Source organism: Panulirus ornatus, chromosome 18 (assembly GCF_036320965.1).
Source record: "Panulirus ornatus isolate Po-2019 chromosome 18, ASM3632096v1, whole genome shotgun sequence".
NCBI lineage: Eukaryota > Metazoa > Arthropoda > Malacostraca > Decapoda > Palinuridae > Panulirus > Panulirus ornatus.
This window is the reverse complement of record NC_092241.1, coordinates 9,194,569-9,221,370: the sequence shown is the minus strand read 5'-3', so window position 1 is coordinate 9,221,370 and position 26,802 is coordinate 9,194,569. Positions and strand designations below refer to the sequence as shown.

The 26,802-nt window shown below is 46.2% G+C and overlaps 1 protein-coding gene across 13 annotated transcripts in view; it reads left to right on the top strand.

Annotated features, from left to right (window-relative positions):
• Nucleotides 1–26,802, top strand: part of LOC139754988 (uncharacterized) — a 346,758-nt gene that overhangs the window by 220,979 nt on the left and 98,977 nt on the right. For 3 of the 13 annotated variants that reach the window (XM_071672871.1, XM_071672865.1, XM_071672863.1), the window contains exon 6: nt 2,940–3,031. The exons of 7 other annotated variants lie outside the window; for them this stretch is intronic. The gene's annotated coding sequence lies outside the window, so the exon portion shown is untranslated. Of the gene's footprint in view, nt 1–2,939; nt 3,032–22,014; nt 22,144–26,802 lie in introns of those variants that run through there. 3 more of the 13 variants (XM_071672874.1, XM_071672873.1, XM_071672872.1) reach the window with 1 other exon arrangement.

The window sequence follows — 26,802 nt, the reverse complement described above, 5'->3', positions numbered from 1 at the left end:
GATGAATGAGACTGTTGACGAATACATGACCCAGTTGAAGTATACATACTACACTTGAAGTGATACATGATACAATTGAATAGTGCATGATATGATTGAATACTGCATGACACAGGTGACTAATACATGAAACAGGTGAATTATACGTGACACATACAATCCATGGTACACTTGATGATACATGATGCAGTTGAATGATACATGATACAGTCGAAAGATACGTGACAGGTCACCAGTATATATTACAGTAGAATGTTGGATGTATTATGTTGTCTGTAGCGGTGTACGTGGTAGATAGGAGGAGGGGGGGGGGGCTGCTGGAAACGCCGGGGTGGGGCTAACACCCCCACCCCCCCCCCCCACCCCCCAGCGGGTGTCGTCCTTGAGGGCTGACCGGGACGGCACCGCGGCCGTAAGCGACACGTCATGACCTCCATTTAAGCACGACCCTTGGTTGTCGTCACCCTTGACCTGACCCTGCGAGGTCACTTACAATCATAGGTCAGAACCGTCGCACCAGATGGTCGTACCGTCCTTCTCAAAGGGTCGTACCGTCGTGCTCAGGGGTCGTACCGTCGTGCTCAGGGGTCGTACCGTCGTGCTCAGGGGTCGTACTGTCGTGCTCAGGGGTCGTACTGTCGTGCTCAGAGGTCCTACCGTCGTGCTCAGGGGTCGTATCATCGTGCTCAGAGGTCCTACCGTCGTGCTCAGGGGTCGTACCGTCGTGCTCAAGGGTCGTACCGTCGTGCTCAGGGGTCGTACCGTCGTGCTCAAGGGTCGTACCGTCGTGCTCAGGGGTCGTATCATCGTGCTCAGAGGTCCTACCGTCGTGCTCAGGGGTCGTACCGTCGTGCTCAGGGGTCGTATCATCGTGCTCAGAGGTCCTACCGTCGTGCTCAGGGGTCGTATCATCGTGCTCAGAGGTCCTACCGTCGTGCTCAGGGGTCGTACCGTCGTGCTCAGGGGTCGTACCGTCGTGCTCAGGGGTCGTATCATCGTGCTCAGAGGTCCTACCGTCGTGCTCAGGGGTCGTATCATCGTGCTCAGGGGTCGTATCATCGTGCTCAGAGGTCCTACCGTCGTGCTCAGGGGTCGTACCGTCGTGCTCAGGGGTCGTATCATCGTGCTCAGAGGTCCTACCGTCGTGCTCAGGGGTCGTATCATCGTGCTCAGAGGTCCTACCGTCGTGCTCAGGGGTCGTACCGTCGTGCTCAAGGGTCGTACCGTCGTGCTCAGGGGTCGTACCGTCGTGCTCAGGGGTCGTACAGTCGTGGTCAAGGGTCGTACCGTCGTGCTCAGGGGTCGTACCGTCGTGCTCAAGGGTCGTACCGTCGTGCTCAAGGGTCGTACCGTCGTGCTCAGGGGTCGTACTGTCGTGCTCAGAGGTCCTACCGTCGTGCTCAGGGGTCGTACAGTCGTGGTCAAGGGTCGTACCGTCGTGCTCAGGGGTCGTACTGTCGTGCTCAGGGGTCGTACTGTCGTGCTCAGGGGTCGTACCGTCGTGCTCAGGGGTCGTACCGTCGTGCTCAGGGGTCGTACCGTCGTGCTCAGGGGTCGTACAGTCGTGGTGAAGGGTCGTACCGTCGTGCTCAGGGGTCGTATCATCGTGCTCAGAGGTCCTACCGTCGTGCTCAGGGGTCGTATCATCGTGCTCAGAGGTCGTACCGTCGTGCTCAGGGGTCGTACAGTCGTGCTCAAGGGTCGTACCGTCGTGCTCAAGGGTCGTACCGTCGTGCTCAGGGGTCGTATCATCGTGCTCAGAGGTCCTACCGTCGTGCTCAGGGGTCGTACAGTCGTGGTCAAGGGTCGTACCGTCGTGCTCAGGGGTCGTATCATCGTGCTCAGGGGTCGTACAGTCGTGCTCAGGGGTCGTACCGTCGTGCTCAGGGGTCGTACCGTCGTGCTCAAGGGTCGTACCGTCGTGCTCAGAGATCGTGTGGCCGTCCTCAGTGATCGCACCATCGCGCTCAGAGATGATATTTTCTGTGGTTGTCGTCCGGTGGTCGTCTTGTCAGAACGCACAGCGTCCAAGATGTACGGAACGACATTGATTGAGGACGAAGATCAAGATTCTGGTAGTTAAGTCGAGATAAAAGTTAATGACCAGTTCACATTAGACGGAGGTCGTAAGTGACTTGTCGTGTTTTGTAGACATTAAGATGAATGAGTTACCAGCTCAGATACTGCGCAGAAAACTTGTTCGGAATGTAAAACCCCAGCTCTCCCTCTCAGGTCTGTGTCTTCTGGTGTCGCACCAGCGAAGATGGAATCACAAGTTCACCCCTCACACATTCGTTAGCCACAGAACCCAGAGTGAATGTGGTATGTGATGTTGGAGGAAAAGTGTCATTGCTTCTAGAGTGATGACAGTGATTTTAACGGTCGTATTGTGTATTGTTCGATATCGTAGGGTACAGGAATGTAGATTAGTTATCCTGGAAACTATAAACATTGGCCTTGTATATACTGTGGGCACCCACCTTGAAATTTCTGTTTCTTTTATACGTTTTCTGTATATCTCGCGTGAACAAATAGCTGAGCCTTTGAGGAAAAAGATCCTCGCTTAGCTCCGTCTTATACTCTTCTTTTGGAAAATAAGACAGGTTAGGATTTCCACCTCTCTCTCTCTCTCTCTCTCTCTCTCTCTCTCTCTCTCTCTCTCTCTCTCTCTCTCTCTCTCTCTCTCTCTCTCTCTCTCTCTCTCTCTTTGTGTGTGTGTGTGTGTGTGTCTCTCTCTCTCTCTCTCTCTCTCTCTCTCTCTCTCTCTCTCTCTCTCTCTCTCTCTCTCTCTCTCTCTCTCACCCTACTTAGTCGCCTTCCACGACACGTCGGAGATACGTGGGCAATATTCTTTCCATCGTAACACAAGATGAATTTCCTAGTTGACATGAGCCACAAGGACCTGGAAGAGTATCTACAAAGCATGTCACCTCCGCCAGGAAGTGATGGTGACGTAAGGCCACGGGTCGCGTCCTTCAACAGCCTGGGCGAGCAGAGGACACGACAGCTCTGGTCCACGACAAGGCTGTGGGTATGTATGACCTCCCACACTATCTCAAGTTCACACGCACAAGTGAGGTTAGATTTTGCCAGGTTGTGTGACACCTTGATGACAGACATATAGTACTGTGGACAACTTTAACAACCACGGGTTCTCTTGGCTTTCTACCACACTCATCCTCTACAGTACACACACACACACACACACACACACACACACACACACACACACACACACACACACAGGTGAGAGGTAGAGCTCTCATACTCCTGCTGGCGATGGGTGGTGATGCCTCCACCCGGTGACTGACGGATGGCAGTAAGGAAGACCTTGGATACACAGTTGGCACGTGGAGAGTGAGGGCAGCTAATGTTGTGGGTACACCGAAGACGGCATTGGATGGGTTTGAGTTGCGCCTGTAGCCCCGGGAAAATTTATCGTGCCACCCCATGCTCATCCTGTGGGCGGTAGCGCAAAAGGACCACAGAGGTCACTGGGTATTGGACGGTCCTGCACAACGCTGGGACGACACCGTAGCCGGGTTGACCAAGTGGAGGCTGCTCAGTTGACCATAGCAGTAACCAACAGGTGTGGGAGTCGCTTGGCATCGCTTGCCTCACACAACAGTACATAGTTGACGTAAAGTAACAGAACTGCTGTTAACAGGGGCATGAATAGCATCGTCCCCTTCCGTAGCACCTGGTGACCCCTGGGGCAACACCTTGTAAGCTGCCAACAGAAGCATCTGCGCCTCATCTGGCCAGCCTGTATGTCAGTACACAATGCACAAGACTGTCAGTTTACGTTTTACTGTTGAGTTAATATTCATGAAGTCAACAACTAGAAATGAAAAGTTAAGACGTAAAGCAGAGTTGGTTAAGAGATTATCAAAGGCTTTGATTTAAGGATGAAGTCAGACGACTTATATAAAAAAAAAAAAAAGTGAGGCGAGAAAATATTTAGAAAAAATCTTTTTCTCAGAACTTCGTCCCTCCGGCACACGAAAACCGGCAGTTTTCAAGGTCGACCGCGCGACGACCAGGGCCTCCGAGGTGGTGTTCTCGTCTTAACCGCGGGTGACGTGGGGCGTCGTGGCCCGGCCCGGCCAGGCCAGGCCGAGTAAGTGTCGGCCGAATGCAGGAGCTGCCTAGCTCAAGTCAGTGGCCCAACGTGTGAAGGCCAACTCTGTCATTTAAAAACAGAACAGCGAACCCTGAGCCACCTTCATGACACACCAGTGTCACTGTACAGAATATAGAACACAGTATTGATGAAGGGAAACACAACACGCTGTAGGAAGGGGGAACGCCCCACACACACACACACACACACACACACACACACACACACACACCACAGGAGGCTTCAGCAACCACCGAGATGTCTACAGAAGACGGTAACAGAATACAATAAGACCTTGACCCACGCAGGGCGTGGCGCTCCTGACGAAGTATCACTTGTGACGGAACTACTCCTGCCGTCACATACTCCTGCCGTCACATACTCCCGCCGTCACATAGTCCTGCCGTCACATACTCCTGCACGCGACCCAAGCAAACCTTGACCTCGCCTCAGTCACAGGATCCGAATCTCTCTGGTAACAGGATTTTCCCGACGCGCACACGCGCGCGCGGTTGTGAGAACATAGTGTTCTTCAACTGGTTTGTGGAGAACCGTCAAGGATGTTCATGTTGACTTATGAATTATACCATTATCCCTGGGGGGAAGGGGGGGGGGGTTGTCCTGACAGGACCTGGGGATTTCTGTATCCCAGAAAACAGTATGTTCCTCAAATTTGCCTCACTATACGTTTTCACTTCCTCGGTGTCTCTTTTTATTCTTTGCAGTTTAACGTCAATACGAGATCAAAAGAGGCATCATCTGTGATCACAGTGCCTCTGTTGTCTTACATGTGGTTTAAGGATGTCTCTAAAGGAGTGTATCATGAGGCAGGGTCTTTCACTGCAGAACAGTGTGTCAGCGTTGCAGGTCTGCGTAGGTCAAAGACTGAAAATATGGTCCGTGACGGTGGTCTGGTGTGGTGGGGGGTGACACACGACACAGGTAGGTCCACTGATAACAGCTACTTACAACACTGATATACGTTTCATGTAGCCGCTGCCCAGGATCAAGCATAGCATAGGTTCGAATCCTGGTTGTGGTAGTCGGTTCACAGTCAATCTAGCTGTTCACCCAACCGTAGGGTTTCGTCGTTAAAATGGGTACCTGGCTTAGGCTAGGCTAGGTTATATATATACCTACAACATAAACTTCAACATGCAACATTAGATCCAGTAAATAAAAACATGTCACATCAATTTCAACACATCTACCACATTTACCTCAATATACAACACGTCAGTCAGTATACAGACCACGTTAACTCCCAAACTATCATGATTTCTTGCACCTCGCCCACGCCACGTTTTCCTTCCCTAGTGACTGAACGAAAAACGCGTCGTGTTATTTTCGTCGTACTTGAAGAACAGGTTTAATGGATGACTCAACAGAACTGTGTGTTTTTGTGAAACTAAGTTAACCATAGGTTAGAAATTGCACCATAGGTAGGACGGCACTTCACTAACTCTTTGTTGGATTATATACAAAGTTTTACAGTTTTCCATCTTAAACTTACTTATCGTTCGTTGAAAACTAAACTTGAAAGAAGAGTTTTGAACTTAGAAATAACGGGGGGAACTTTGTTGTCAGGATCCGTGTGCCTTAATATATATATATATATATATATATATATATATATATATATATATATATATATATATATATATATATATATATATATATATATTGGAAAGGATCACAATTTTGCGTGTGATCAAGATATTCCTATGAGTCCACGGGGAAAATGAAACACGAAAAGTTCCCAAGTGCACTTTCGTGTAATAATCACATCATCAGGGGAGACACAAGAGAGAAATATAACAGTCAGTTGATATACATCGGCCGTACTACCAGCGGCCTCAGTACTTCAGAGGATTGCAAGTAACCATATGGGACACCTACTACAGACCATAAGGGATTCCCACCTCCCAAGTGAGAATAAATCAAGACTAGTAGAGACCAGGGAACGGGCCACCAATAGGCAAAGGCCCGTGTCGTCGGACCAACAAGTCCGACGATCTTAACAACAACAACAACAACAACAACAACAACTGTGACAGTGAACAGTTCAGTCTACTATAATATATTAATTGATTTTATTTACTCCCTCATATCTCCCCTTCCTCCCTTCAACACCCCATAATAGCTTGGTGAATACATTAGAGTCACTTACGAAGCTTGAGTTTAGGTTAGCATAAGGCGAGTGACAGCAGTTGGTGTGAGGGATCCATGTATTGATATAGGAACTTGATTCTTATATGTAGTTTTCCCGTTCTCTTTCTTTATCTCCTTAGTTCTCCCGCTCCCGTTTTCTGTGCCTCAGTACTTGACCTCATCTGGTGTCGTGTCTGCGTACGTGACCATTCGTGTGTTTCGTATTTTCGTGTGACCTGTTTCCTGTGGTACTGCCGGAAGACATTCGTTCCCATGTTCTTTACTTCCTGCAGATGTACCCACGTGCACACTGTCCCCAGACACGTGCTTCTCTGACTTTCCGGTAGCGGGCGTGCGTCTGCCGTTTTCTGTGAGGATATACCTTCTCTCCCTCGTGTTCTATATCCGTCCTTATTATTTTTATCATTTATATCACTTTGCGTCTCCCACTTTCTCGTTTTTATTTTTCCTTTTCTCCCATCTCTCACGTACACAGTGTCTCCACTCGTGTGCATCATCTCCCGTGTTCCGTCTCCCTCCCTGATGACCGGTCTGGTGTGCGGGTACCTTACATAACCGTGGATGGTGGGAGGGGAGGGGGGGTTATGTCACCAATTCCCCTGGTAACGGTGGCCGGGAACTTGTTTTGCCGGCTGGTCAGCTTCGTCCACCGGTGCCGGGCACGGCTCCCCGCCCCTCCCAGTGTGGCCGGCAGGTGGATGAGTGTCACCAGAGTCACTCATGAGTCACGTGTCGTGAAGTATATATTATTCCTTTGGCCGTGCCTTCATGTGGGGGAGTGAGCCTCCCTGCCTCCGTTTTCCATAAGTTCTGTGTATCATCGTGCTCAGTTCTCTGATGATATCGCTCAGTGTTGCGCGGGATCAGAATGCTTGGCAACATTTCATAAATCAGTGTCACAGTGATGAGGATTTAGTCCACTGACGGGTGTTGGCAGCTCGAGATAAGAAATTATCTGGCTATGATTTTTGAAGATTAAGTTCATCTCTTTGTTGGTCAACATGTTTATGTAGGTATAAGGTAAGCCGAGAGTGAGAGAGAGAGAGTAAAGCTTGAATTACAGGTTGGGTCAAGCCACCGTGGTCCTCACCACTCCCCACTACAGTAAGTGGGAGGGCGTGGCACGTTCTCCAGGTGGGATGGGTTCACTGAACTGCTACAGTGCTATGCATTATGCCATGGAGAAAGGAAGGTAAAGGTGTGTGTGTGTGGCTGGGCCGCTAGCGAGGGTGGCGGACGGACGGACTGGCGGAGAGAGGGAGGGAGGGAGGAACGGGTGTTGGGTGAGGTCGGGTGTGGTAGCCTACGTGACGCTAGCCATGCAACACCGTCGTCGGCTGACCCAGGGGCGCGCCCCTCTCGTCGCCCTCGTGTACCCACGCCGTCATCACCACCTTGGCTCAGCCTGCACGTGATCACACACGCCTCCTCCTCGTCGTCCCTCCAGTGCTGCTGTGATCCCACACGTCACACGAGCAGTTGTCCATCGTTAGAAGAGGGTGTAATGGGGTCGAACATCCAGATGGGTCAGAGGGGACCCCTTGTATCACCACCTTGTGTGTGTGTGTGCAGGGGCCACAGTACACGTGATGATAAAACATCTGTGTACACCAGCCGGGCTGCTGAACTAGCTGTTCACCCCACAAAAACTAGATCTGTCGCTAACACTTTTTGTTGTTTGTTAGGAGTACAGGAGCGGTGCATGATGAACATCCCGCACGATCCAGCGCTGAACATGCTGGAGTTATGAAACAGACACGCGATGCTGGAATGAAGCCTTGAACACGAGAGAGAACAAAACCGTTGCTCACGACGGCAGGATCGTTGAACACGACGGTAGGATCGTTGAACACGACGGTAGGATCGTTGAACACGACGTTAGAATCGTCGACCACGTTAGGATCGATGAACACGACAGTAGGATCGTTGAACTCGACGGTAGGATCGTTGAACACGACGTTAGAATCGTTGACCACGTTAGGATAGATGAACACGACGGTAGGATCGATGAACACGACGGCAGGATCGTTGAACACGACGGTAGGATCGTTGAACACGACGGTAGGATTCTTGAGGACGTGTGTTCAATCCTCGGCTGTGATGACGTAACGCGTCGTAGGACCGAAGGATCGCATCACAGTGATCGCGTTTGCGTTCACATTGTAAGATTCCATCACATGTCGGCACCAGAGCGTTGCTTATAGGGCCGCGCGCGCTGCGCACATACCTGCCTGTGCCTGCTACCCGCGCTCTCTGATAGGTTATTGGCTGTCATTCGTGCTGACCTGACCTGACCTAACGCACGGGGTTGTTAAAGTGGGATGTTGAGCTCCTTCGTTTGTCCAGTGACCTCCCTCCTCGGCATCACACAGGCCAGTACAAGAAAAATGAAAATCTTGTTCATTGTTATTTAATTCGTTTTCTGTTCTTCCTGTCTCATCTTGTGCAAGTACATGTTCATTTTAGTTTACTTGATATGTCCTTTATCATATCATTTATTCCTCCCTGTTCCTCTATGCTTATCTCTCGTCATTCGCTCCACCATTCTCCTCCCTTTAATCCCTCCCAATTTTAACAAGATATCTCTTCTTCATCATCATCTCGTAACTCTTTCCTTTTATCGATGTTTTCCTTATTCTTGACCCCGTTCCTAAGTGACCCACGTCCCTTCCCCCATCATTCGTTATCTTTTCTTAATCCCCCTTGCTGTTTTCCCTTGTCTCTTCCTCCTCTCTCTCTATATATATTACGAATTCTGGTCCCTCACTGGTGACCATGGCTGGTCGGTCACATGGCGTATTTTGTCCACGCTGAAACACCCTGTAACTGGCTGCCTCCTGCGTGCGTGCAGTCTTGTGTCCTCACGCCAGGGTGACGCACCCCGCCCTGGTCTCTCTCTCTCTCTCTCTCTCTCTCTCTCTCTCTCTCTCTCTCTCTCTCTCTCTCTCTCTCGTTAGCGAGGTAATGCCGGGAACAGACGTAAAAAGGCCACATCCGCTCACATCCATTCTCGAACTGTCATTTGTAATGCACACACACACACACACACACACACACACACACACACACACACACACACACACACACACATATATATATATATATATATATATATATATATATATATATATATATATATATATATTTTTTTTTTTTTTTTTTTTTTTTTTTTTTTTTTTTTCTTTGAGTCCATGGGGAAATGAAACACGATAAGTTCCTAAGTGCACCTTCGTGTAATAATCACATCATCAGGGGAGATATAAGAAAGAAATATAAGAGTCAGTTGATATACATCGAAGAGACGTAGCTTACGAGTCTGTAAACCAACACGTTGATGACGTTGGTGGAAATCTGTTTGCCGCGGGATGGCGAATAGCGATGACGGTGGCCCCTCCCTCCTTGCTGCTTAAGGCAAAACGCCCCCTCGCAACAGATGCGAACAAGAGTTTCAGACATGAACGTTGTGAAATCGACAAGAATCAAAAGATCTGGTAATAAAAATCTGTAAAGGTCCATCAGCTCGAAATGTTGACACGAATATTATTTGGCGTTTATGAATGATATTGTCATACCACACACAACGCTGAGTATGTAAATACATCGAGACGACACAATCATTGCTGCCATGTTAGCATAGTAGATTCTACGCTCCAGAAACTGTGTCGTTCCAGTCCAGCTAAAGTTACCATACACCAGAGAACACACGTGGAATGACTTGCTCCCCCGCCACGTCTTACCTTCCAGAACAGTGGAGTGAGCTGTTCCAGGAACTGGTTACCTGTTTGATGGCTGGAAGGTCGGGCTCACGGCTCAAGTTAGCCACAGGTCTGTTGGCCAGTCACTCATCACTTATTTCTCTTCAGTTTCGTCAAGTTAAAGGCGTCATTGAATAGCCACATATCATTATATGTATTCAACCTGCCTTTCTCTCTTTCTCCGAGACGGTGATATGAAAATCCGATTAAAATCGGCCGATTCGTACAATAGTTCCAGATAATCGGAAGGTATGAATTACGCGTGTACGAAAAAGACCAAGTTGGGCTCCCGTCTCCACCCGGCAAACGCCCCCGGGGCTCTGGTGGTGAACAATACTGGATGACCACGACTCGTGTGATTACCTTCATCACGTCAGTAAAGTTAGATGAGTTCCGGTGGGTCGGTTCATACCGGGCCGTCCATGGACGAAGCTGGCCGGGCCAGAGGCCTGGCAAATCTTACAAAGGTTACCCACTGACCACACCAGTGTCCCGCGGGTCGCCCTCTCTGCTCAGTCTGCAGCCTTCATAAATGATGTTAACTTTTAATATGTATTATTTTACGAATATCTTTTATTTACATACGAGTCGCAGGTGTTTGTAAGTGATGGTGATAATAGCTTCTTTTTTTTTGAAGTTCAAAAATTGGTGTTATTTTATGATCGCCACATCCTAATTTGATTCCAGTTTCACAGGGGAAAAGGCGTCTTATTTTTTCTGTACTGTTACCTGAAGTGTACTGGACGCTGGGGACAACGTATAGTGACTCTCCTTCCAGCAATCTAAACCCAGATTCCAAGCGGGAGGGCTGTTGTGTGGGAATGTAAAGCCACCGATGTATTCTTCATGATCCTCAAGTATTCCAGTACTATACACTGTGATCTGTCACCCACATAGCGTCCTCTGTAGCCGGACCAACATAAGCCATCGTTGCGTTTCCACTCTACGTGTCTCGTCAAATAAAATCTACTTAAAAGTTTTTGAAGTCCAGGCAAGACGCATTTTATACTGAACAGCTCTTCTAAATAACAGCGGGCTGGAAAGTCATGATAAGAGGGTTGTTACACACGAACACATGTGCCTCATCACTGCTTCACATGTGCTCGCATATCTGTATCATAACACATGTTACTGTTTAGTTTGCACTGCGCTTCTCGTAAACTTCCCAACCTGTGGCGTTGAGGGTATATGAGGACATATTACGGACGATCTGTGTCCTCATATTTGTGAGGTTATTAGTATGAGGCCAAACAGAGCGTCTTTGGATCTTCGTCAAAGATGATCGTGTCATCTTGTGATCTTAATGGAAATCTTAGAGTTGGTAACGATTATGAAATGTAATTAAAAATCATGCAGTCAGACGTTGGGGTAACCGGACGACCTTGCTGGAGTTCACATGGTAACTGGAAAGAATGTGGTGCAAGGGTGTGCTAGGGGAGGAGCCGGTGGGGGAACCACGTGACCCCACATGACCTTGAAGATGACCTTCCTGGCTGGCTCACGTGGTGCAAGTCACATAGTCCCAGCGATTACATAAGACTGCCCTTACAAAACTTAACATGTGCTTCTGGACCATAAGATGTATTGTCTGGGTTTGTTCCAGAAACACTCGACTGAGACACGCCGCGGGGAACATGCGTACGTGAGTACGACCTTTGAGGATGACGATACGACCCTCGGGTCAGGTGGTGACGGGGTCAGACCTCAAGGGCCGTAGGGTTTTGCTGAAGGGTCGTGACTCTGTGTTCACGGTGCCTACAAGACCGTCTCTAAGATCAGTAGAAAAATTTTTTCGGAACAAAGTTGTGCAATAATTATTTAGGTGGAAGTGATTAGAGGGAGGAGGAGGAGGAGGAGGAGGAGGAGGAACTGTACTGAGACCGACCCCTGCAGCATGGAACAGCGTTGGCTGGGGGAACCTGAAGACCAGCACGTAGCCATGACTCTCACGGACAGTGACCAGGCTTCCCCTCCTCCTTCTCACACCCACCTGCCTGGTGGGCGCTTTAAGACCCACACCGGACGACCTCCCTCGTCTGCCAGCACTGGTCGAGTCCCCATAGTCGGTAAAAAACCACAAGTGTTGCTACGGTAGAGATGTTTTGTCCCGTCCACCTCCTCTGGTGGTTGATACACAACGGGGAACTAAGTGAAGCAGGGAACTGAAGGTGGCAGGAAGGATGATTATGTGAGATTAGATTAAGTTAGGTCAGGTAAGTTGGTACCTGAACCCTCTCTCTCTCTCTCTCTCTCTCTCTCTCTCTCTCTCTCTCTCTCTCTCTCTCTCTCTCTCTCTCTCTCTCTCTCTCTGTCCGTGGCTTTAGGGCCAACTTCTACACTACCTTAACACGGGACCACCAGCTCTACCACACAGGCCAGAGTTTGTATCAAGACAGTTCGTTGCCAGGGTGCAGTTTGCCACCATACAGTTCGTCTCCGAAGACTTCGCCTCGGTATAGTTCGCCACAGGACAGTTTGCTGATAAACGTATCTAAGACTAAGTCATCAGACAGGAGCGTGGGTCGGAGGCACCCGTCTTACATCAGCAGTTACGGGAAAAGTCGTCATGATTGTACCATTACCCACAGTAGGGCGAAGAAGCAGCTCTGCTTTGAGGGAAGATACATCTGTGGTGTCATCGTCTGAGTTTGGCTCGACCGGAGCAGAAAATATTTCAAAATTGACTTCACTTAACAGCTTAAATGAATGTCCTGAATGTCCTAAAGATGAGTAAACTATATTCTAACACTAGATTTATATTCAGCAAGAAAAACACTTCTTATAATGAGTTTATAAAGGAAATCCAGTCAGTGTGAAGAATTCATGTTTTCACAGAAGGAAGCGTTCGTTCGCCAAGCCATGGTTATCAGCTGATAGAAACGTGTAAACAAATGTACATGTGTGTCTGGATATCATACCACCAGTACTACAGCCTCATGGTTTAAAGTCTTATTACTGCACGTAAGTGAATGCAGTACCTGACAGTCTTTGTTAATCAGTCGTAGAGAATCTTCTTTTTCTTTGTCCTCCTGAAGGAAAAGAAAGATTCCGTTACTATGCAGCTTGGTTCTGATACACAATATTTTGAATATGTACATCGTCGTCGCTAGAAACGGAAGGTTTGTTCAGATTTTTTTATCAATGACAGTTTCAACCTAACCCAATCCAGCTCATCCTAGCTTAACCTAACGAATCACAAGAAATAACGAAGGATTCTTCCCATAAAAATAACTTCCCTCTTGATCTTCACCATCTGGGGCATTGCCTTCAGCCACATAACAGGAATGCCAGTACTGGAACACAGTAATAATGCACCAATGTACGAGCAGTCATGGCTCATGCTCATTCGGTCTATACTCCTGTGTCTGCACGACTCTGTACCGCTCCTCCGTTTGACTAATTCGAGGCAAGAACAAAGGTTCAAGATGCACCGTAACCCATGCCAGTAGACATATACGAACAGTTGTCTGTAAAAGGACATGTTATACTTCCTTATGCCGACGAGAAGTGTTCACAGTTGTTCGTGTGCAAATAAGTCCTACTAATTTCTCCCAAGTTTCCATATCTGCAACATCATCTTGTCAACAGGATACAGTGTAATATATTCACAGCATCATCATTTCTAACTTTGAACGAATGAGGGCAAATTCTCTGTTTATCTTTATCAGTCGTGTACATAATAATCCCACTTACACATCTTCAACTTTGTAATCTTCTGTTGGGAATATTTTATCAAATTCTGATTTTGTTTTTGAAGTCGGTTAAATCATACCGTACCTCTCCTAAACATACTAGATAAGGTATCTGAAAAATATTTGTTAAATCCTCTAACACCTGGAATCCGTGGTCCATAACATTTGAAATTACCTCCACTGTGGAGCATGGGTTCCAGTAAATAATTTCAATAACAAAATTTGCATAGATTTTAGTATACATTTACTTTGAGTACAGAAAAAAAAAAATCTAGAATCAGCATGAGGTGCACAAAAGGCTGTAAAGATTACAATATGTTCAGACCACCTGTGGATCACATTTCTAAAAGCCTCTAAAAGAAAAAAAATAAGCATTGCATAGTTCTAAGGATTACGGATATTTGATATACTTGAGCACTAAACCTGACCCAGTCCACCCTTCGCTGAGTTTTGAGTGCATCACATTGTCAAAATATTTGTCATGGTAACGTATGGCGCGTAATGAGAAATGCTCCGATGGTTTCAACGTTTTTGAGTGAAGTTACATAAATTTTAATACAACTGCACAACTGTTGGCTGTGTTTGAAGTAGATGAGAAAATGTTTCTAGATATTTATATGACCTTTAAGCCAGCACCGATACCAAATACACACTGAAATTTATCCCTGGTATAAGGTACTCGTCTACAAGAACCTGAGTGTAACGGAATATCATGTAGACCCCCTGGCCGTGTGCCCACATTGCGTCTGCAGTTTCTCACAGGCGCGAAGTCTACCACACCAGATAAGATATTCATCCCTAAACAGATGATGGGCGACGTATATTCCCGTGTGGTCGTTCTCACCGTTTTAGAGGCGCGTAAAATTTAAGGTAATGAGCAACGCTAGGTCCTCAATAGCCTAGCGGAGCACACACAAGTAGTCGTCAATAATGGTAATAACTAAAATTGATATTCAGATTCCTTTACTTGTTCTTACTTACTGTTACATTCTTCATTCTAGTATATGATTTAAGTTCCTAATGATCATCTACGCACGTACGCCCTTATATTTTTGCTTGAATGATTCTGATACGATACGAAATATGGTGAGGCGGGGTGACTGCGAGTTGCATAATAGGGAATAATGGCACTGTTAAGTTTACGTAACTCTAAAGCAACTCCCAAACTCCTTGAGTTACTGTCCAGTATGGTGGGCAGTGAGGAGGCAATTTACCTTTTAGTGAGTACCTTGGTAATAAGATAATGGCGTCGTATCTCTAGGTACGGCAAAAACTTGGATTGTAAATACTTCAGTGAACCCGACCCGACATTACTTTGGTATCAAGGTGTTCGCTGCTGGATATATCGTCACCATAGTGTTCTCAGTCATTCACCTAACTGCCATTATAATTAAGGAATGATGACCTTGGTGTTACATGTGTTGATACTGTTCTATGGTTGAAGTGGTTGATATAGTACGTAACTGGCACCAGAATACTGAGATTTGATTAGGTTAGGTTAGGTCTCGTAGGGTAGGTTAGGTTAGGTTAGGCTACTATGTCAACTTCCTCTTGCTTTATGTGAATTCCTTCTGGGAGTTGATGTGCTTCAGAAAACACACATTCGTTCTTTTAACCTTGATTAAGTTATATAAGGTAACAACAGTGTAGTCTTCACTGCACCTTATTTATATATATATATATATATATATATATATATATATATATATATATATATATATATATATATATATATATATATATATATATATATATATTGGAAAGGATCACAATTTTGCGCGTGATCAAGATATTCCTATGAGTCCACGGGGAAAATGAAACACGATAGTTCCCAAGTGCACTTTCGTGTAATAATCACATCATCAGGGGAGACACAAGAGAGAAATATAAGTCAGTTAATATACATCGAAGAGACAAAGCTAGGACGCCATTTGGTAAACATGTGATTGTGATTACCAAGTGGCGTCCTAGCTTCGTCTCTTCGATGTATATCAACTGACTTATATTTCTCTCTTGTGTCTCCCCTGATGATGTGATTATTACACGTAAGTACACTTGGAAACTTATCGTGTGTCATTTTCCCCATGGACTCATAGGAATATATATATATATATATATATATATATATATATATATATATATATATATATATATATATATATATATATATATATATATATATTTTATACTTTGTCGCTGTCTCCCGCGTTTGCGAGGTAGCGCAAGGAAACAGACGAAAGAAATGGCCCAACCCACCCCCATACACATGTATATACATACGTCCACACACGCAAATATACATACCTACACAGCTTTCCATGGTTTACCCCAGACGCTTCACATGCCCTGATTCAATCCACTGACAGCACGTCAACCCCGGTATACCTACCACATCGCTCCAATTCACTCTATTCCTTGCCCTCCTTTCACCCTCCTGCATGTTCAGGCCCCGATCACACAAAATCTTTTTCACTCCATCTTTCCACCTCCAATTTGGTCTCCCTCTTCTCCTTGCTCCCTCCACCTCCGACACATATATCCTCTTGGTCAATCTTTCCTCACTCATCCTCTCCATGTGCCCAAACCACTTCAAAACACCCTCTTCTGCTCTCTCAACCACGCTCTTTTTATTTCCACACATCTCTCTTACCCTTACGTTACTCACTCGATCAAACCACCTCACACCACACATTGTCCTCAAACATCTCATTTCCAGCACATCCATCCTCCTGCGCACAACTCTATCCATAGCCCACGCCTCGCAACCATACAACATTGTTGGAACCACTATTCCTTCAAACATACCCATTTTTGCTTTCCGAGATAATGTTCTCGACTTCCACACATTCTTCAAGGCCCCCAGAATTTTCGCCCCCTCCCCCACCCTATGATCCACTTCCGCTTCCATGGTTCCATTCGCTGCCAGATCCACTCCCAGATATCTAAAACACTTCACTTCCTCCAGTTTTTCTCCATTCAAACTCACCTCCCAATTGACTTGACCCTCAACCCTACTGTACCTAATAACCTTGCTCTTATTCACATTTACTCTTAACTTTCTTCTTCCGCACACTTTACCAAACTCAGTCACCAGCTTCTGCAGTTTCTCACATGAATCAGCCACCAGCGCTGTATCATCAGCGAACAACAACTGACTCACTTCCCAAGCTCTCTCATCCCCAACAGACTTCATACTTGCCCCTCTTCCCAAAACTCTTGCATTTACCTCCCTAACAACCCCATCCATAAACAAATTAAACAACCATGGAGACATTACACACCCCTGCCGCAAACCTACATTCACTGAGAGCCAATCACTTTCCTCTCTTCCTACACGTACACATGCCTTACATCCTCGATAAAAACTTTTCACTGCTTCTAACAACTTTCCTCCCACACCATATATTCTTAATACCTTCCACAGAGCATCTCTATAAAAGGGGAGGGAGCGGGAGGCTGGAAATCCTCCCCTCTCGTTTTTTTTTTTTTAATTTTCCAAAAGGAACACAGGGGGGCCAGGTGAGGGTATTCCCTCAAAGGCCCAGTCCTCTGTTCTTAACGCTACCTCGCTAATGCGGGAAATGGCGAACAGTTTGAAAGAAAAAAAGAAAAAATATTCTCTCTGCTTGCGTTTTCCGCCTTAACTTGCACGCTTCGACGGGAAAAGAAGACTGTCGTAGAGTTAAAATCCTCGCTTGGCTTATTATTATGATTATTGTCTTCCATTTCTTCTCCCACGTTTAACAAGTTATAATACAGGAGGGGAGGATTTCCATTCCCTGCCGTCCCACCCTTCTTCGTGGCCTTCAACGACAGATCATTTTCTCCCCTGTCTCCACGGATATTGGTGTTACATAATCAGTTATCATCCTCCGAGGAACTCCAGTGTTTTATGCACTGCACACGAATGATAACAGGTTCATGACGAAATGAAGTCGTGGTACAGACTATAGGGGGGGTCCTGTGGTGGCTATCTGTCTGTGTCGACGGGTGACCTAGGCGTCAATTTGTCAACACCTGGTTGACGGAGGAGCGACGGAGGCGTAGACAAGCAAACACCCGGTTGACGGAGGAGCGACGGAGGCGTAGACAAGCAAACACCCGGTTGACGGAGGAGCGACGGAGGCGTCGACGAACAAACACCCGGTTGACGGAGAAGCGACGGAGGCGTCGACAAGCGTCGTTCTAACACGCCACGCTGACGCAGGAACATATGAAGTGAGAACGCAAGAGGCTGGAGGAGTCCGAGATATACTTGCTTTTCTCATCCTTAAAAATTCGTGTATATATATATATATATATATATATATATATATATATATATATATATATATATATATATATATATATATATATATATATTCTGTTACGTGAAATGTACCTTGAAGAACGACTTCTTCACTGGCATCAGCACCACTGAACGGAACACATACACACACACGTCTACATCCTGGTGGGGTCACATCGAACCGGGGCGAGACACGTTACGGTCTCATCAGTCCTGCCTCGCCCCCTACATTAACCACACGTGGAAGCTGCTTACCTGTCTGTCTCCACGCCCAGCTACCGCCGGAGCTAGTTTGATCCAGTCCATCCCTGCCGTCTTGCGAGAGAGAGAGAGAGAGAGAGAGAGAGAGAGAGAGAGAGAGAGAGAGAGAGAGAGAGAGAGAGAGAGAGAGAGAGAGCCGACCTGTATGGCCACAGAGATGGTTGACGGAAGCCACAACTGTCACCGTAAAGTAAGGTGAGAGTCAGCACCTCCGCAGGAGTCGCATTATCTGCTGTCAGCCAGAACTCGTCTTCTCCAGGTCGGTCGTTTATAATCCGAGGTTTGGTCCACTCTCTCTGGTCATTGTTCGTACTTTGCTTCGCGACTTAACGTACCATATTATGGTTTTATATCCTTTTTCAGCATGTAGAGTTAACTTCGTATAAGGAACTAAGATTATAACAAATGCTGGTTAGAATAATAAGCAGTGGACCCAAGAACTACTGAATATGACAAACAGTTGGGTATAAAGACCACAAGATAAAATAAAGACTGGATATGATGACTAACGATATAACAAACACTGAATATAAGGACCATAGAGTCATGAGTGAAGTAGCAGTCAATATAGTGGTGTGCACATTCCTAAGAATTTCCATGTGCAAGAGAAGTAAAATTGGCCATGAGGGAACTCGATGTAGAAATGCGTTATTCTTGTGCGACGTACGAGCCTAATACTCACAAATCTCTGTTGTGTAAGGGAAACCGTCTCGAAATTTGAACTGCTTCCTCAGCGTACGAATCCATGATCCATCTTTAACCTCAACTGCTGGAGGACATCTTGTGGTGAAACTGAATACGCGGTTGTGACAATGTCAGTTGAACTGCATTACCCAGATACATTGTGGTCAGCGCTCTGAGATTGTGTGGATCACGAGGATTAATTACCCAAAGAACATGATTATTACGACACTCGTCTCTCAGATAGCACTCCAGAAGTGTTATGTAGAAGCTTGAGAAAGATGTATGAAGTGTGTATGTTTGGGAAGTCATACATGTTTGTTCAGTTCAGCAAAAATCGGTAGAAAGAAGTCAAGAAATTGACGATGCAATGTAGTTGTTGGATCCTTTCCTCTGCAATGGTGCAAGTCGGAATTGTTTCACTCATTACAACAGCATCAGTGAAGCACACCCAGAGCATTGTATTAGACACAACCATGTGAAGCGGGAGCCAGAGGGTTCGGCAAGGATGCTGCAGCGGGTGAGGCTTGAGCAACCCCGTGCTTTACAGTCTACACCAGCACCCTCTGCTCAACACCAGCACCACCTGCTCTACACTAGCACCCCTGCTCTCCATCAGAACCCCCTGCTCTGCACCAACACCCCTTGCTCTACACCAGCACCCCTATGCCTCCGAATGGCGTCAGTCGTGTCACCTCCCTCTGACGCCTAGGATCATCACCCACAATATTTCAATATATCTCAACAATGAAATACCATCTCCTGAACGATCATGGATTGACCTCTTATTGCTCTCGGTTGTGGCTTATTGTGTCACTACGCAACACACATCACTACTGTTAGATTTGGTCCTTGTTTATATATGTTCATATGTAACAAAGTGTACTTTGTATGTAGTGTTTATATTTTCCCATTACCGTTGCCACTTTGTCATATTAAGTTAAGTTAGATATAGTAGTTTAGAAAGGTTTAGGCTAGAGTAACTAGGTTCAGAAAAGGTTAGGCTAGAGTCGAGTAGGTTTAGAATGAGTTAGGGTAGGTTAGAAATGAAGAGGTACAGAATAGGTGAGGTTAGAGTAGAATAGTTTAGGTTAGGTTAGGTTAAAGAATTGTTTAGGTTAGGTCATAGAAAGTTTAGATTGGTTTAGTTTAGTGTAAGGTAGGTTTAGAATAGTTTGGGTTAGGTTATAGTTGAATAGGTTTAGGTTAGGATAGGTTATAATAAAGAAGTGTTTAGAATAGTTTAGGGACTTAGGTTTAGAATAGTTTAGGGTTGAGTCGAGTTGGTTTTGAATAGTGTAGGTTGAGCTAAGTTATGCCTGAGGATGGCAGGTTAGGTTAGGGTACGGTGTTTGTTTAACCGCCATATTGAAAAAAAAAATGCGGGGTTTACTGAAATACTATAATTCGGAAACAAGTGCGGGTTCTGTATAAGCATCCCACCACAATTCCCACATTATTTGTTTAACTCGAAGAGAAAAATATGGAAAATAGGAAATGATTCAGAATTCACTGTGTAAGTTATAACACCATCAATAAAGGAACACCGATTTGTTAAGGAAATTTTCATGTTCACAAGATTCTTTAAGACGTAGAAACTTTAAAACACTCGAAGATTTAATTTAGGGCCACTTTCATGCCTTTTGTGGCATCCGAAACCTTTGGTCTTCTATAGTAACCTGCTTCCCGTCCCTCGCCGCGCGCCCCATCATCCAAAACGCTGGCTAAACGTCATACACATACACAGTGTACTCCACGCCCGGTAATGCAGAATGCCATCACTCTCTGACCCTGTGTCTTCAGATTTTGTCGTGTATTTCCAGAAATCCCTTGTTCACAGTGGCTCCGAATCCCCAGAGATCCCTCATCCCCAGAGGTCCCGCCCGTGTCCTCGGGGACCCAGCAACAACGCTGCAGGAGACTGCGGCAAGGCGCGCCCGCGAGGCAGGAGCCTAGCAACAAGGCGCTGGAGGTGGAGACAAACAGTCCGGTATCGATCAGGCGGACCAATCCTGTTGTTGCATCACCGTGACGTCACGCCACCAAGGCCAGCAATGGCTGGCGGAACTTTAGTTAAGCCTTGCTTCCTTATTGGCCTCCTGGTGTCAGCTGGCGACACTAGTATTTTCCTTTTTGGCGTATTTATGAAAACTATTTTGGCAGGGTTCCTCTTGCAATTTCGTTGATACCTTCTCTTTTGCAAATGGCTGTTGTTGTTTTTTTTTTTTCATGTGAAAGACTCCGGTCACGGATATACGTTCTCAGTGAGGCCAGGCCTTGGGCAAAGAAAAGGGAAGTGAATAAGAGCGGGTGAGAAAGACAGTGTAAAGGCTAGAGGTAAAAATAACGAGGATAAATGTATGGTGGAGGTGAGGGAAAGTGAGGCCAGATGTCCTGACACGGAAGATGTTAGATGGTTCCGGGCATCACTTCAACACTCCTACGTCAGAGGGAAGTACTTCCCTGGGCGGCTGCTGTCTACAACCTACTTACACGGAGGGTGTAAGATGGTTCTGGCCATCACCTCAACACTCGTAAGTCGGGAGGTTTGTACTACCCTGGGGCGGCTGCTGTCTACAATCTACTGACACGGAGGGTGTGAGATGGTTCCGGCCATCGCTTCAACACTCCTAAGCCAGGAGGGTAGTACTTCCCTGGGCGGCTGCTGTCAACAGCCTACTTACACGGAGGGTGTAAGATGGTTCCGGTCATTGAATACTCGTAAGTCAGTAGGGTATATTTCATGCTGTGAGTTCGTATCTCGAAAATAACCCAGTATTATGATCAAACTGATGATGAAACAATACATGAGAATTAAAAAGTTCACGTAGAGGATTAAAAAGTTAACTTTGAGAGTGACGATCAGGGGTAAGTGTAGTTGTTGCGTGTAGTGTTGCAACACTGTGAGGATGTTGCGCGTCTTGCTGCAACACAGCCGTCCCAGCGAGGGTGTCGAGCCGACGTGACGGAGGAAACGTAACTCGGTCATGACCTACTTCCCTGCCCCGTCGTCGCCGCCTCCACCACAGCCACTCACAGCTGTGGCGGCGCCCTCCCAAGTCAGACGCACCTCGCCACCTTAGCCTTGTCTCGTCGTTGCCTCCCCTTCCCTGGTCCTGCTGACCCCCACACGGCGACGCAGAAGGGTGCGTCCCTCCGCCCAACATCAGGGTCTGTGCATCCTTCAGGCTGTCTGTCTGTGTGTAATGTGGCAGTAAATGATGATAAGCGGTGTGTGTTGATCAGATGGCCTCTTAGCACGCTGATTATTATTAGATAATGACCCTTGATTTACTCATGTTGGTAGAACGGTACGACCATCGAGCACGTCCATGCAGTCCTTGAACACGACCCACGAGCACGAGGGCACATGAGGGTATATGACCCTTTGGCATGATGGTGTGGCATTTGACCCAACCCTTGAGGGTCAGATAAAGCATCAGACCATCACATGATTCATAGCCGTCGTGCTCACCGAGTTAACCAGCGTATTAAGGTCATAACTCGCCAGATTATCCTTTACTCTCCAATTGGTGTCAAGTTAAGAAAAAAATAATTAGCCTAATGTTTAGTGATGAAGGTATTTGGGACAAAATGTCCGTGGAATTGAACAGATCAGACTTTGTTGCCTTTGCATTTCCTATACACTTCAGTGTGCGTAGAGTGCTTTGCACGCCATGACCTTTAAGTATTAAAGAAAGTACTCACATTAAATTAAGTCTCTCAGTAGATGGCGTTGCGTCACCCGGGCCTACCACTTGCCAACACCATAAAACAGAAATCCAAGTTTTACGTCCTGAAAATTGTCTGTAACCGACCTTGAGCGATTTCCTGTTTGCTTTTTATTTCTTTGTCTGTGATTATATCCTTTATCTGTAGCTATGATGTACTTGCATTAGGACATGATCAGGATATCTGTAATAGTAAAGTTGGAGAAAAATTTTTGTACAGGTGATCCATGTAACATTACATATTAACTTTTAGTTACTCTTGAGTTAACTTTCAATACGACTTGTCAAACAAGTCCTCGGGAATTTTCCGCTCAGCAAGTGACTTACTGAAAAGAACAGTTAAGAGCTACATTGTCATTTTTCGCTTTTTTCAGTGTCCATGGACGAGCGTTGTGTAGGCCAGCTCATTCCATCTAGTGCTGACTGAATATCTTTGATTAATGCCACTGTGTAAAATGTTTTCCTCCCAGCATTGAAAGTTAAACCGGGGCACGAATTGTGTCCTCGCTGATAAGCGCTGATGATAAGCAAACGGAAGAACTCGGCTCACAAGTGACATATTAACTTTAGTATCGGTAAGTGTAAGGTACGGTATGACTTGTGATGTGGTGGAAAAGATAGAATGAGGAAAACTACTTTGGTGTAACGATCTCTGTCGACTAAGAATAAGCATTACATAAAAAAGCAAAAAGAAAGACGGAGTCATAGGTTAAGCTTTCGAATTTAAGGACACAATCTTCACTATAGTTCGCTGGTGTTTACCAACCTTGAGTACTACATTCAGTTGGGGTCACCTAACTTGAAAATAGACGGAGATAGGATGGAGACGGTCCAGCGGCGAGCAACCTAGATGAATCCCGGACTGAGTTTAGGGAAGGGAAGGGTAAGAGGTGACCGTGATTTAGGTATTCAGTATTATTGTAGACTTTGATGATATCAGTCTAGCAACTTAAGGTTAGATGTACCCAATATTTCTCGTGGTAATGGATACAAACTCGTAGGCTTAGAGTTTTGCTTCGAATTAGGTAAAGGACTTTTTCTTCAAAGGGACTGCGAACAAGTAGTATGATTAGCCAGTTGGGAGCATTACCGTAGATAGGTACAGTTTAAGAAGGGACTTGATAAATACTTTAAAAGTCCACAACTGACATCGTTTGTGCCTCTTAGTAACTTGCAAACTTTACGGTTATTTCTCTCCAGATTAAGTAGTATGTATATTTTTCTCTCTTCTTACTGCACTGATCTCTGGGTTTCTGATGCCTTCCACTGTCACAAACAGCCTTAGAGGAAGCAGTGGTCTGTTGCTGTCTGGCTTCCTTTGCATGCCTTAGCACTGCATTACATCCTTCATAGACCATTATACGGTTACATAACAAGGAGAATTAACTTCAAAATATTGTTAATTAATCATCCGTCTCCGCAACCGCCACAGTCACGGGAAGCAGTGGTGGGGGCAGGGATAATCATGAAGGTCGCTGTTGTTGTAGGTTGAGGCCGGCCAGATGTCATAGCCTAGCACGGACCAAGGTGCTCAGGTGGCCCGTCTGCACCCTCGCTCCAGGAATGAAGGTGTTGCATTCGTGGCTCGTCATGTGCCATCACTGCTGGTTATAACGAGAGGTCCCTGTGGAGTAGGAGGGAGGTGAAGGGCTGGGTCTCCTCCCCCCCTACACTCGGGGGTGATCCTTCCTCACCCCCAACAGTATGTTCTCAACCGTGGCTTTATTCTCAAGGTTTTTAAACCGTCGTACTCGTGACCTACTCTGCCTTGGCTACCCAGGTCGAACGCATTCTTCACACCAACCCAAGTCCCCCCGTTGTTCACCAGTGTATCAATTAAGTAGGTCGCTCACTGGTCCAGTGTTGAACATACGCTGTCGTCAGCTGTCGATTGATCCCCATTTGTCGTTCACAATCCTTAGTTTTACAGCCCATATCCTATGCGTGAATTCATCTTGTGGTGCAAATAATAACTCCTTTCGAAGCCACTGAGACGTGGGTCATTCATGTCTGATGAATATACCGTGCGGTGACTGACGTAGGTGGCGAGCTGGACCAGGCAGCCAATCTGGGCGTGGATCGCTTTAAGAGGCGCCACTCACCCACACACACCCTTGTTGACTGGGCGTCACACACACGCGCTCTTCACGTTGTTCACAACCGTTCTCAAACCAGGAGGGAGGACTTAGAGGGGGGTTATAGGTCCCTCTAACTATGTAAACTTTAATAATTTTTGTGGTGGTAACGCTGGTAATGAATTGCGTCACACCGACATTAACGTAACATTGTAGACTTTGGGTTGAGTACAGAATATCTGTCCCCTTGATATCCAGTATCAGCGTTCACAATGTTCTCGCTACATCAGACCTTGAGGCCTGACACGGAGGACAGTGTATCACGTCTGTAAGGAATTGACAAACATTCTCTTGTTTTTCAATTTTTGTTTCATGAATCGTATATTCTTAAGGATAATATTGTGGAATTATGATCACACTTCACAAGGAAGCGTTTCAGTTGAGGTTGTGTTCCGCACTGGCGTCCGGGAAAACGTACATAAACATAAACACGGAAGGTGAAGACATTCTTTAACGATACTTAAAGTAACTGGAAATCCAAGATGTACCGTGCTGCACCGTACTGTATCTTACTGTACCATGCCTAAGCCTAAGCCAGGTGTGTGTGTGTGTGTGTGTGTGTGTGTGTGTGTGTAGTAACGTTGTTAGCTGTGTTAGGTCGCGAGTTAGGAAAGTTAAGCTTAGAGCTGGAGTTTCCCTAGTGGGTTTGAGGCTTCGTGGTAACCGTGTTACATGTTAGTGCTGCATTGAACGTCTTAGTATATGCAGAACGTAGATTCGGCACATTACTATATTTTATTGTGTTGCTTCCCTCAGGCATGTACCAACGGACTCATTTTAATATTGCTTGGTCTTCGGTATGCCGTTGTCGGGGTATTTGTGATGAATTCTGATACATTTACACACTGTGTGGGTTGAGCGTGTGTGATCTGGAGGTGAGGTGAGTGGATGCCGGAGAGTTGGTCGACATGGCACGATTATTGGATGTAATGCCTACCTTCCCCGTAAGTAAGAGGATCTGCACAATGCAGTCAGGACTGCTGTACTGTACTACATGCAGTCCTTCCCAAGGCTGGTAATGTTAGCACAGCGTGCGCTAGGATTTTGCTGCAGATGGGCTGCTGGATGAAGCGGGTACACTCTATATTTAGTGTCGCCAGATGTTACACTTCTTAGTGCCAATGTCGTGAATTTCTTCATATTTGTTTTTGTTTTCTCGCCGTCTCCGTCGGGGTTGTTGAGTCTGGTTGTGTCTGGCAGTACGTTGTGTTTGTATTTTGAGAGTTTACAGTTAGAGACTGTTGTTGGAGAGGCATCATCTGCATAAGAAATATTGTTCGTGCTTATATGTCCTGCTGGAGGAGGAGGAGGTATTGTCTGGTGTGTAAGGTATGACTTGTGTTGATGACAGGGCTTTTCCTTGTTGGATCACAACCCCCGGTAAAGGTAATGTTAGTGACGTGGCAGAGGCATTGGTAATCCTTTCGGTACGTACGTTGGTGAAAGGAAGCTGGACAGTCAGTACACCCTCTGTGATTGCTGGCATGCCTAGCGAGAACACCTTCAGCTCCTGGAGACTGCTCGTCCACGCGTTGCCAAAGGCTTTGTTTACCCGTCTTTGTATGACTGTGCAGTTTATTCCTGGGATTTTAGTAACTTTTAGATTTACGCAGCGATTGATGACGCGGTCATTCTGTCCCTCTGGGACCCTAACTGACTGGTTATGTGGAGTCTATTTTCTTCCCCGTACCATCTCGAATTAAGATTATATTGTTCTTTGAAATTGTTCCCCTTGCATTTCTAAGAGGGATTTTAGGACGGTAATTCTTAGGATCAGTATCTGGTGTTCCTGATTCATGTACGGGCGATGCCCTGGCTCCTTGACTGTTAAGAAGAATGTCTTATGTGTTGATCATAGGGCTGTAGGTGGTGAGGGCGTCTGTGTGGGTTTTTCATGTGTCTCACTCCCTCCCGGGGCTGTGTTCGTGGATTTTAGGTGGGTTGTTACGTAGTTCCGGCACGTC